General features: G+C 42.0%; 1 long non-coding RNA gene across 1 annotated transcript; it reads right to left on the bottom strand.

The window, feature by feature from the left end:
* Window positions 1–419: 419 nt before the first annotated feature.
* On the bottom strand, window positions 420–10,548 carry LOC106901145. Its single transcript, XR_001414256.1, has 3 exons — window positions 10,406–10,548; window positions 9,926–10,036; window positions 420–1,550 (listed from the first exon to the last, which is right to left on the bottom strand). It is a non-coding gene; the product is annotated as an uncharacterized LOC106901145 (long non-coding RNA).
* Between the last annotated feature and the right edge of the window lie 503 nt (window positions 10,549–11,051).

Here is an 11,051-nt window from a genome sequence, read left to right on the forward strand (position 1 = left end):
TAGAAATGCAAGACTGAAAACACCTCCTGGATTTTGGATGGCAAGCTCTTCTAGTAGCTATTAATCATATTTTCCTGAAAGCCAAGGAGGTCAGGTCTCAGGGGCAGGTTTGTGTAATTGTTATTCCAAGATAACCCAACCTCCCAGGCAGGAGTATGAGCCTCTTAACTGTGGACTCTGGAATCCATTCAGGTGAGTTTCCCAAGATTTAGACATCCAGGTCCCTTTCTGACTCTAGTAATTATTATTTTTTGTTGATGTAGCAATGAAAGTACCATCAAGCCTAATCTTGAACAAAGGACAGAATATATCTGCTATTGTTTTTTCATTACTACTTGCTTACATATTTGTTGAGCGAGAACAGGTGGTTCCTTGACAGCCCTCCTGAGCGTCTTTAAATTTCTCATTTGTATTGAACATTTAAAAAAAGACCAAAAAAGGACTAACGGAAAAAAAGAGCAAAAGCAGTCATTTACTTTTCTGAGAATTATTCTGATTCTTTAGAGAGTGAGAAGGGTTAAGTGCTAGATGCTAGATTATTAAAAATTTTCACCAAGCAACAAAAGCAAGCCCTGAGCTTATATTTAGCCATCCTTGGTATTCAGCCAAAAAAAAAAGTAGCATTAGCTTCCATTTAAGGTTTGGTGCCAATTCTCTGTGTTAGATACTGCATTCTTGATAGTGTAGGCAGTACCAGTAAAATCAGTTCTTGTTATTCCATCTAAAAAGACAGTCACTGCACTGGGCCTAATTACTAGCATTCCCAGCTACCCAGGACATGTCAGGAGGACAGTGGATACTTTGAATAAGCAATTCACTCAATGCTTGCACTGAAAATGAGTGGCTTTTTAAAGGCATGTGATTGACTACCTGGTTTGTGCAGCTCTCCAGCCATTCAAGAGGAAAACAGTGCTGTTATCTATTTTAAGCACTGTGTCATTTCAGACAATTGCAAACTATGTTAGCAAGCTGCAGTGCAGGCATATTCAGAGGTTTCACACAATTACTAGAGGCCACCAAGCTTTGATAATTATTTTCACTTTTCACCTGCTCAACCAGAGTAGCTGAAAGAGATTAATTTCATGCTATAACTGAATTCCCAAAGGAACCAGAAGCTTCTGATTGCACACACTGCAGCTCAAACAGAGCAGCTCATTCATACACTCTAGAGGGCTTTGGGGAATAAGAACAGCAGCACCACATAAATATGCAATTTACACCCGCAAATCAAATGGTAGCATTAACACACTTGGTGATAAATCTTATAGCAGGATACCACAGCAGACCTTTCATTTGTTCATTTTCACTGTTTTAACAGACAGCTTAATGTAAAGAAAACCTTTGTACTCCATCAGGCAGCATATTTCAAAGCCAAGTACTTCCCATGCTGTGTAATTACACTGTGGAACTTGTCACTCCAGAACGCTGAGGTGGCCAAAAGTGCAGGTGAGTTCAAAAGGCACTTTGTGCAGGCTAAGTTCAGAGGCAGATGCTCAACACAATGGTCTAGATGCAATTGCCTTCTCAGGAAGTTCCCCAAAGTGCTGGACCTGGGAAGAATGATCAGGGAAAGGATAATTTTCAGTGTATTCTGATTTTATGCACCTCCTTTGAGTGTTTGCTACTGCATCTTGTGGGAGACAGGGCTACTCAGACTTCTGACTTAATCTAACAGGGACCATTCTTCTGTCCCCCTGTACTCACCAGCACTAACTATTGTTACTGGGTGACACGGATGTTGTACACTTTTGCACAAGGTAACCTCCCTGCATCTGGTATCCTTCCTGCAACTGACTAAATGGCTGTAACTGGGAGCCTTTAATAGAAGGGATATCGAGTGTGTTTACACAAGTTAATTGCAGGCAATAGGCCTGACCAGACCCAATCTAAGTGACATCCTTCTCTGTCCTTCCTCTGATTTCTTTCTATTATCTCCCCCAGAGGGCATGTGTTACAGTTATATTTCAGGCAAGGTAATGTTATCTCTGCTTCCAAGAGAAGCATTGTTTGTATTCTTCTAAAATAACATAAATAAATGAGTTTGAGAAACTTTCCAGTACTGCTCAAAATGCAGGCAGTCTTTCTGGGCTTGTAAATTAGATTCTTATCCAATCCCTTGCACTGCAGCTGACTGATTGTTGACTGTTGTTGTAGCAAGTCAGGTCTTAAAATGCACCAAATTCCTAGCAGTTCCCCAGTTGATTTGCGATGCTTGTAGGGCATGTCTTGAGCATCAGACAAAGATACCCGGGTTTTATTTAGAAGAAACTCACAGCTCTATTCTGTATTGGCATTTTAAACCCCATTAGGCTTGGGTTCTAGTGCTAGTTTTATGGCATTGGTTGACCCCTACCAAATCACCCACATTCACACATCGGAGAAAGGGAAAATGTTTCTCTTGGCTCACAAACATCAGAGAAATGGAAATGTATTTAGAGCAATCTTTAAGACACATTTTGTAATATAATATATCCTGCAAAACTTATAGGCTAACAACATTATCCTGTTCTCTAGCCCCGACAGGATCATTACACATAGGTATTTCAGTTTATTCCACTTCGAAGAGCCTCCTTTCATATCAGGGAGGAAATTTCATTAAATCACAGCCCTCATGTGCCAACCATAAGTATCAGATGGCTTCTATTTTCCTTGAAGTGCATTGTAAGTATAATACTAAATCCTTACAAATACCAAGAGATTCAGGGCCTGCTCCTCTAAGGTGCTAAATGTCTTTGTTCCTTTGCAGGTCAAATAAGCTCTGACCGTCTATCAAATGCAATGCTTTCTTTTACTGTCATTATTTTTAAAAATGCAGTGGTACGGGGACTTCAGATATATAGTCAGCTCTGCTCTGTTACTCATTGGCAATTTATCTGGATTATAGACTAACCTCGCTGCAGGTGGAGACACATCATATGGCTCTGTGCAGAGCCAGCTTAGTGCTAGTTTATTACCCCAGGGACAGCTCTGCACGAGTGCACCTGTATCACTCCACGCTACGGTCTGGAAGCAGTGTTTTTGGGTGGAAGCAGTCCAACTAGTAAACACCACCGCTCTGCCAGACTGCAATTAGCCCCCTGAAGAACTGTGGAGCTGTCTTTCCTCAGAACTCCAAGAACTAAAATACTGAAAAGTAGCAGAGATACCACTGCATAAAAGATGACAGATCTAGGGCAGCTCCAAGCAAAGTGGCTGGTGGCCTTGGGGCAAAAAGGAAGAGTTGGGGCAAGGCAGAAAGAAAAGTGACATAAGTAACAGTAGCTCTGATTACTAGGCCACCCACAATGGAAGGAAGGAGGCTGCAACCATGACCATAGGGACAAGCTCTCCGGCACTGCAAAAGGGTTTATTAGCTTGAGTGCATGGTCCAACAGCACCGGCTTGGGTTCAACATCTGAGCAACACACTTCTGAAACAAAAGCCAGAGTGTCTGTGCAAGGTACAGTTTTGAGTTTCACCTCAAAGTTCAGTTGCTCTGAAGATCGTTGCACCAGGCTCTGTCACTCAGGATAGACACTTTGAGAAACCTGAGCTTAGGGGCTCAGCCTTGTCCTTATTATGTCCTGTTGTCTGGGTGAAAAGGGCTTCCCACTAAGTATGTGGGCTTTAGAGTTTGGTGTGGCATGTACCTCTGCAAATGCTGAATCTGACTGGCACTGGGCTTCAGATTCCACTCCGAGGGTCAAGGACCTACAAGTTGGCATTGACATCCCCTACAAGCCTAAATCATACTTGAGCTCTGGCTCCCACTACATAAACCAAATGCATTATGCTATACTGGCCATGCAAATATATTTGTATCAATTTAGAGCAAGTTATTGACAGTAGCTACAGCTGATGGTGATGGGGCAGGTAGCCCAGTTTCAGCCCTGGTTCAAGCCCACTATCTTCCCAGGTGGCAGGAACTGCTCAGGTGAAAAACCCAGGTCTCCTTCTTCCCCAAAAAGCTGACTTCTGGGGTTTGGTGGTTACTATGCAGAGGCTTTTTTTGACAACAACTTTCTACTCTTAGAGAGTGAAGTCTGCCTAAGGTGCTCTATAACTTCAAGTTTGGATCTAATAAATTCCTTGTCAATATCTGAGAGCTTCTTCAGTCCTGATGGCAGTAAAGATTTTCCCCATTTTTGCTTATTAGGAAGTGATTTTCTTTATGGTTTAGTCACCCTGCCTTTAGGAGTTTTGTTTAAGCATAGCGTGTGCATAATATGAGGGACCAGCAGAAACTACTCTCCTTTCTGTACTGGGTTGATGGGCAGTGACTCCAGTGACAGTTTCGCTGATGCACAGTTAACTTGCCAAAGCGTACTGTAAATGGACAGCTGTGCCTCCTGTCTTCTCAGAAGGTGCAAACTTTAAACAAAGGCAAAAAGTAAAAACTGATAAAATTTGCAGATGAGAAGGGTTGTCATATAGGAGATCGGGACTGCTTGATGAGAAGAACCCTTTGCAAATGAAAAATGTCTGTAGACACCCAAGTTATTCATTTAGGAAGAGGGAACGTGGGTCCCTTTGAGTAGCTTTGGGGCTACCCAGCAGTGGCTTCAAAAGATCTAGAGCCCACAGCAGCCAGCCATTTATTACTGAGCTATCTGTGCAGTGCAGGAGGACTAGTGAGATCTCCATACCAGAAGCAAGGAGCAGAAGAGTCTGGAAACTTTTGCAATACATTTTTCCATCCTGATTGAAATGCTGAATTTATCGAAACCACAAGCTTCCCGGAAGGATGGCCAGGTGAAGAAATCAAAATACATACTTCCATGGATACATACACTTTTTTGCTTTGTGAAATATTTTGCTTTGTGAAAAATTAAGGACCCCAAAATAAAATACAATTATAAATCTCCATGTGAAGCTTCAAATTTACTTCCACTGAAGGAGAATCTTTCTGCAGTGCAGTTTTCTAAGAGAGTGCAGATCAGTGGCGGGCAACAATTTTGCACCTGCATAAATCATTAGTGAGACTCGTACAGTGACAAAATATAAAGCTTACATATCTGTATATTAAAAACATATGCAAGAAAATTGGAGTAGCTGTTAAAAAAAACAGAAGTCATTTGAGAGCATCAGAAAATGGCTTTTAGTGAGAAACAAAGGCTCTTATTCTCAGTCTGTTAAAATGAGCAAGAGGTAACCTGCTCATGGTTCCAATACTGCCATGGGAAAAAGCAACACTTGAAAGGCCCTGCAGTTTAGGGTAAAAAAGCATAGCAGGGACCAGTGGCTTGAAACTGAAGCCAGACAAAATCCAATTAGAAATAAGGAAAAAAAAAATTAATAGGAACAATGGGATCATATTTAAACAAATAGTAGTGGAAATGATGGATTCACAGTCTTTTGTTGTCTTCAGATCAATACCACATGCTTCTCTGGAACACAAGCTTTAGCCAAGCAGCAGTCCTTAGGATCAATACAAGGGTAATGCATGCAATTTAATGGCCTGCAGCACACAGGAGGTCAGACCAGCTGATCTAATGGTCCTTCTGGCTTTGTAATCTAGGGACAATCATATAAGATCAAAGTGTACAGGGCAGAGTAATGAAATGAGTCAGGAGCATGTCTGGTCACCTTTGCCAGGACTATTGTGCTACAAAATTAAGAAGTATGGGACTTTGTTCTTTCATGCCTGTCCATCTGTTGATTTTGTTCCTCCATTGGAGGACATTTTGCAGATAGACTGCATCACTGACTGTAAACGTTCTTACAGAATTCTCCGTGTAGCATATCACCAAGGTCATATTGGGACTTCTGTTATAACATTTATGATCATAATTTCCAGGTAAAAGCCTGCTTTTCAGATCCCGTTTGATCTCAAGAGAATTTTTTTAATGATTGAGGGAGGCTGGTTGCCTTTCTTTTTGGACTGAAACCAGGAAGAAATCCGTTCATCTGTAAGAAGATACTTGGCATTCTATTTCACTGCCAATTCCAACAGCCAGACTTTCAGGTGGCAGGTCCATGGAGGACACTAGTGCTGCTGAACCAGTCTGCACAATGAAATAGTAGCACATGATCAGGAGAAAGCAGTTCTGAATATTTACAAAATGGAGCACATCCTTCTTTGAGTTAAACTACTGACGGTTTTATGGAACAACAAATCTTTCCTGTGAATTTGAGGCAGAAATGGTTGTGCAGGAGTATTTTCTCAATATTCCACAGAAGAAACAAGGAACTCTAGAATTTAACTTGAATCGATGCAGACTGCAGCTGCATGGGAGGTGTGTGCTCTTGTGCCTGAAGAGCATCCTGTGCTGTGAGGTCCTGGTTCATCTTAGGATGAGTTGAAACAAGCTAAGCAGGGGTACTGGAGCCCTCTTCACTAAAGGTAACCTGACAAGACAGAGAAGTTTCCACATTGTGTCTCTATGGTATAGAAACCAGTTGAAAGATATCCACAGCCCCGTATCTATTACACCGAGGGCTGTCCAGGGTAAAGACACCACACGGTGTGCAGGAAGACAGGGCTTCAACCAACTATCACGGTGGCCTTCTGGTATCCTCATGTAACATTTGACTAATTGTTCTAATAATTTTTAAACTGTTTTGCACTAAACACATTGATTCTTTGTTCACTTCTTTCTACTAAAAAGTTATTTGCATGAAGCCACAGTAGAGAGGTTTATGGTATGGGACATTAAGCAAACTGTATCCCACTCAGAGAAGAGTAATGAAATTATAACCTTACAGGGAGCTGACCATTAATAGCAATTTAATTTCAGTATGCAATAACCACTGGCCGTGTAATGCTACCTTTGTGAAGGATTCAGCTTTTTGTAAAAGCCGCAGCTGGAAGTGATTTTCAGGTGCAAGGCTAATTAAGGAGACATGATTTAGTGAGCTACCTGCTTCCTTATGTGACCTTTGGCAGGTTACTTGAGATCAGACCCATAAAAGGACTAAGGCACGGCCATGCCAGTTGCTCAGCTCCCAGAAGGGATTTCTCAAACCAGCCTACCTACACTACCCACTGGGCTAACAGCTGGCTGTCTCCTGTGAATCTCCAGCCCTGAGCAGGGCTGCACCTGAATTAGACAACAGGGAAACAGAATGAGGCAATGGGAAATACCGAGGATCTGAAGCTCTTCTTCCACCTGTAGCCTGAGGTTAAACACCATCAGCGCCTGCCTTGATCTGGATCCAGGGAAATCACCTACTCTGTTTACAGATAAGACAGAGCCAAGGGACAAGGCAATGATACTGAGAGAGCAGTTAAGCAGAGCACTCAGAAAAAAGGGAGACTCATTCAATGCCTTCCACTACAGGGATGATTTCAAATGTGCATATCTCAACTGTCATTTCTGTGAGCCACCCAGCTGTGGTCTACTTGTGGCCCCTCTCTGTCCCTCCTCTCAGAGTTAGGGCTCTCTATCACAGCAAATAAAAACTTCAAAAGCATGCAACCCCACAGCATGGTGAGAGAAGGGCATTGCTGGGTCCAGGTCCCACTCCCAGCCCTGCTTGTGTATTTTAGCCACTGCTACTAATGCCAAATGTCCATAGGATCACTTGTAATGCAACCTCTTCTGGCTGTTCATGAATGTCTAATGGTCACATCTACTTCCCATGCTGGTGCGGAACATGCCTAGCTCAAGGTAGCCTCAGGTCACATAAAGGTGGGAACTTCCAAGCTGCCCCAGGGAGGAGATGACACCTAAGCCAGTGACAGTTTGGGAAAGAATCAGCAAAAGACACCAGGCATGCCACTGCCTTCACTGGTGGGAGCACTGGTGCCCACAGATTCCCTGATGACTCAGCAATTGGGTGACTCAGTCTGGCTTTTAATGGAAACAAAGCCTCATAATCTGATCTGTGCCGGGATCTGTCTCTTCCTCACTCATAGCTGAACTTTTGAGCTGAACTTTCAAATATCAGCCAAAACAGAGAAATATAATTTTCCAGCATAACTGATCTCATAGGAAAAGGCAGATGGGAAGAGGAGATATGAACTACTAGGTCTTTGACCCATCATATTTTTTGCATTACAAGAAGTCATACAGGTTTAAAAGTACTGATGTCTTCAAAACTATTTCCTATTCTGTGACAGACTACTGTTGGATACGTGGATATGATTTGTTTGTATCCATCTCCTCTGCCAAAGGCATTGGCTTTATAGCACATAGAATTGGCACCTTCACCACTGCTTGCATGAAATACTGTATTTTCAAGTCTGGAAACACATGAGAGGAAATAAATGGGAACATTTAATTCTTAATGATATTCACATTAAATAGAAAAATATATACTAGTCCATGTATCATTGATACAAAATTGTAAATAATCAGACAGGTGTTTTTGGTCCAGTAACAGTCATATAATAAAAGCACTCAAGAACAGGCACTTGTACTTCAATTTAATAGTCTGTTAACTCTTTCCTGCTAGTTGATCACCTGATATAAAATCATCTTGGAGCATATTATGATATATGTGTGTATGGCTGCAATAACTCATCTTATCTGATAATCAGCAAGTTTCTTTCAGCTGCTACGGCCAGGAAAGGAAATGCGGTGTTATAGTTTTGTTCTGATTAACTCAACATGTTAACCAGTTAAGGTTTACATTTCATTATCAGAGGAGATTTGGATGTTTATTTCACTGAACAAAGAATAGGCTTACTAAATGCGTTACAATACTTAAATATGTATTGATCTTAGGGAAAAGATTAGCATTGATTAATAAAACAGTGTATTTTATGTTATATATGTTCCTCACATCAGGTAACAGCTTAATACGTTAATTCTGAACATTCTCATTTCCATATTACAGAAGAGTAATTACCGTATCCAAATCACTGCCAATACCTCCCATGAAATAGACATCATTTCCTCAGACTAAACCAGCACCCAGTGTCCCTTCACACCCACCGAAGCTCCCACAGCTGCCCATCTGGTGCTACGTCTCACTTCTCCCACCTTGATCTATACACACAACTCATAGCCCTTATCATACCCAGCACCAAAGCGGGCCCTAGCACCCCCATTAAGTACAGGAGCGCCCCCTCTCTCCCTCTGACCCGTTTTTTTTTCTGCTTCTCATCCACATGCTGGACCCCACCACACCTTCCAGGGCTGAATTTCACCTGGCAAACAGGCTGGGCTTCCAGCCTGTCAGAGATCTGACTCACTCGTCTCATCTTCAACAGACCGTGGGCTTTCCAGAACACAGCTATTACATAATTTCAGCCAGCTTCCTTCAAGCAGCCAGCAGTTCGGCTGCCAAGAATACTGTGCATTGTGAAACGTCAGCAAAATTAAATGAAGGTGTCAAACTTGATCCAAATTAGTTCTCCCTTGATGACTCATAGAGAGCGTTAGTAGTAACGGCAATTTATATTCAGAGCCATCCTTAACCTAAAGTAAGAAAAGTCACAAGCCCTGAGCATCAAGTAACCAGCAGCAGAACGATGGTATTACAACTCAGAAACATCCCGAATAGGTGTGCCACATTGCCTGCATAGCCTGTAGGTGATGTTGACAAGTATCTGGACTTATGCCTCCCAGGTGTCATGCCAACCTACAGATATTCTGCTTAACTGCTTATAAACGACCAGATTTCTAAGGCCAGAAGCAACCGTTGCAATGATCAAATGACCTTCTCCAGGCACATGTCACAGTATTTTAGCAAGTGACTCAAATAGTCAGGTCCTGACCACCATTAAGCTCTTAACCAGAAAGTCTCTGTACTAGAGCTGCAAACGCAGTTAGATCTATTAAACTTTCACAGCATGTAATACCTTATCATAGATGTTATTAATTGGCAACAGATACACAATTTCCTGTGACAGATCTAAAACAAAGGTCTGATAATTAATTTTCTAAGTAATTTGTGTTTAAGTAGACAACTGAAGGGGCCAGAAGGCGATTTGATATCACTGAGTGTGCAGCACAAAAGCAGGTTCTCAGCTGCTAAACTCTCTTCTCAATGTCTTTACCTTGGCCTGGAGTTCATGCCTGAGCATGTCAGTCTGCAACGTGAGATTCTTGTTTAGATTTTCCATGACTCTGCATCTCTTACGATTCTCATGAGTCTGTTTTCAGACTTCCTGTGAGTGAGAGAAATAGTAATATTTTATTAATTAGAAATGTTTCTTTCCATAAATAACTGCTATGGATCCAATACATACTGAGACACGCAATTTGCAATTATGGAATTAATTTTCCTCTAGACAATAAAAAAGACCAAGGCTTACAAGAACAGCGTAAAGGGTTTTTTTTCTTTTTAATTAAAAAGAAGTTCTCTGGAAGTTTGTATTTCATTCTCTTGAACAAACTGGAGCTTGCTGAAAATATTAGAGTAGGTTAAAAACAAATAAATTAAAGTTAACACAAGAGACTTAATATCTCTGTTATCTACATTCCTATTGAAAAAAAAAATGAATTTTTCTGTTCCTCAAAAATAAAAAAATGCGTACTTGTATAAGTTATCAGAACTGCGTACTGGAGTTTTTCTTCTGTGACGACTCATTACTAACCCATGAGTGATTTGAGAAGGAAATCCTCCTATGACAAAACAAGACAGGAATAATGCAGCAGCATGTCTGTCATTAGCATAACAAAAAAACCCCAACCTTAAGTACAAACTCAATTAAAAAAGCAAAATTAATTATACCGCATAGAGGAAATTTCTCCAGAATGGGTCTCAAGCTTAGAGCACTCACTTTCAAGCTTGAAGGAATTCTGCTATTATTTTGACAATTATTCTCTCATTTTTTTCATAACATTGCGTCTCCACAGTCAAAACAGGACCAACTGACAATTCATCCCTGCACAGCTCCACGGGCTGCCCGCGCTTGGCGTGTTAACTTTGGACAGGGCTCTTCTTCCATCCTTCCCTAATCTCGGCACGGGGGCAGCCATGGAGCAGGCTGACCAAGGGCTGGTAAAAAGTTCTCCTGTGTCCCGACTGCTCCCCAAAGCCTCTGCCCGCTTTATCCTCCTGGCAGCCGACCCGTTTCAGGGGTGAAGAATCCCCCCCCGCCCGGGATGCCCAGGGCTGTGCCGCAGGCTGCCTGCCCGGGCCCCCCCGGCCCGCACCGAGCACCCCGGGAGGAGCAGCAG

This window comes from Calidris pugnax, unplaced genomic scaffold (genome assembly GCF_001431845.1).
Source record: "Calidris pugnax isolate Ruff unplaced genomic scaffold, ASM143184v1 scaffold44, whole genome shotgun sequence".
Taxonomy (NCBI): domain Eukaryota; kingdom Metazoa; phylum Chordata; class Aves; order Charadriiformes; family Scolopacidae; genus Calidris; species Calidris pugnax.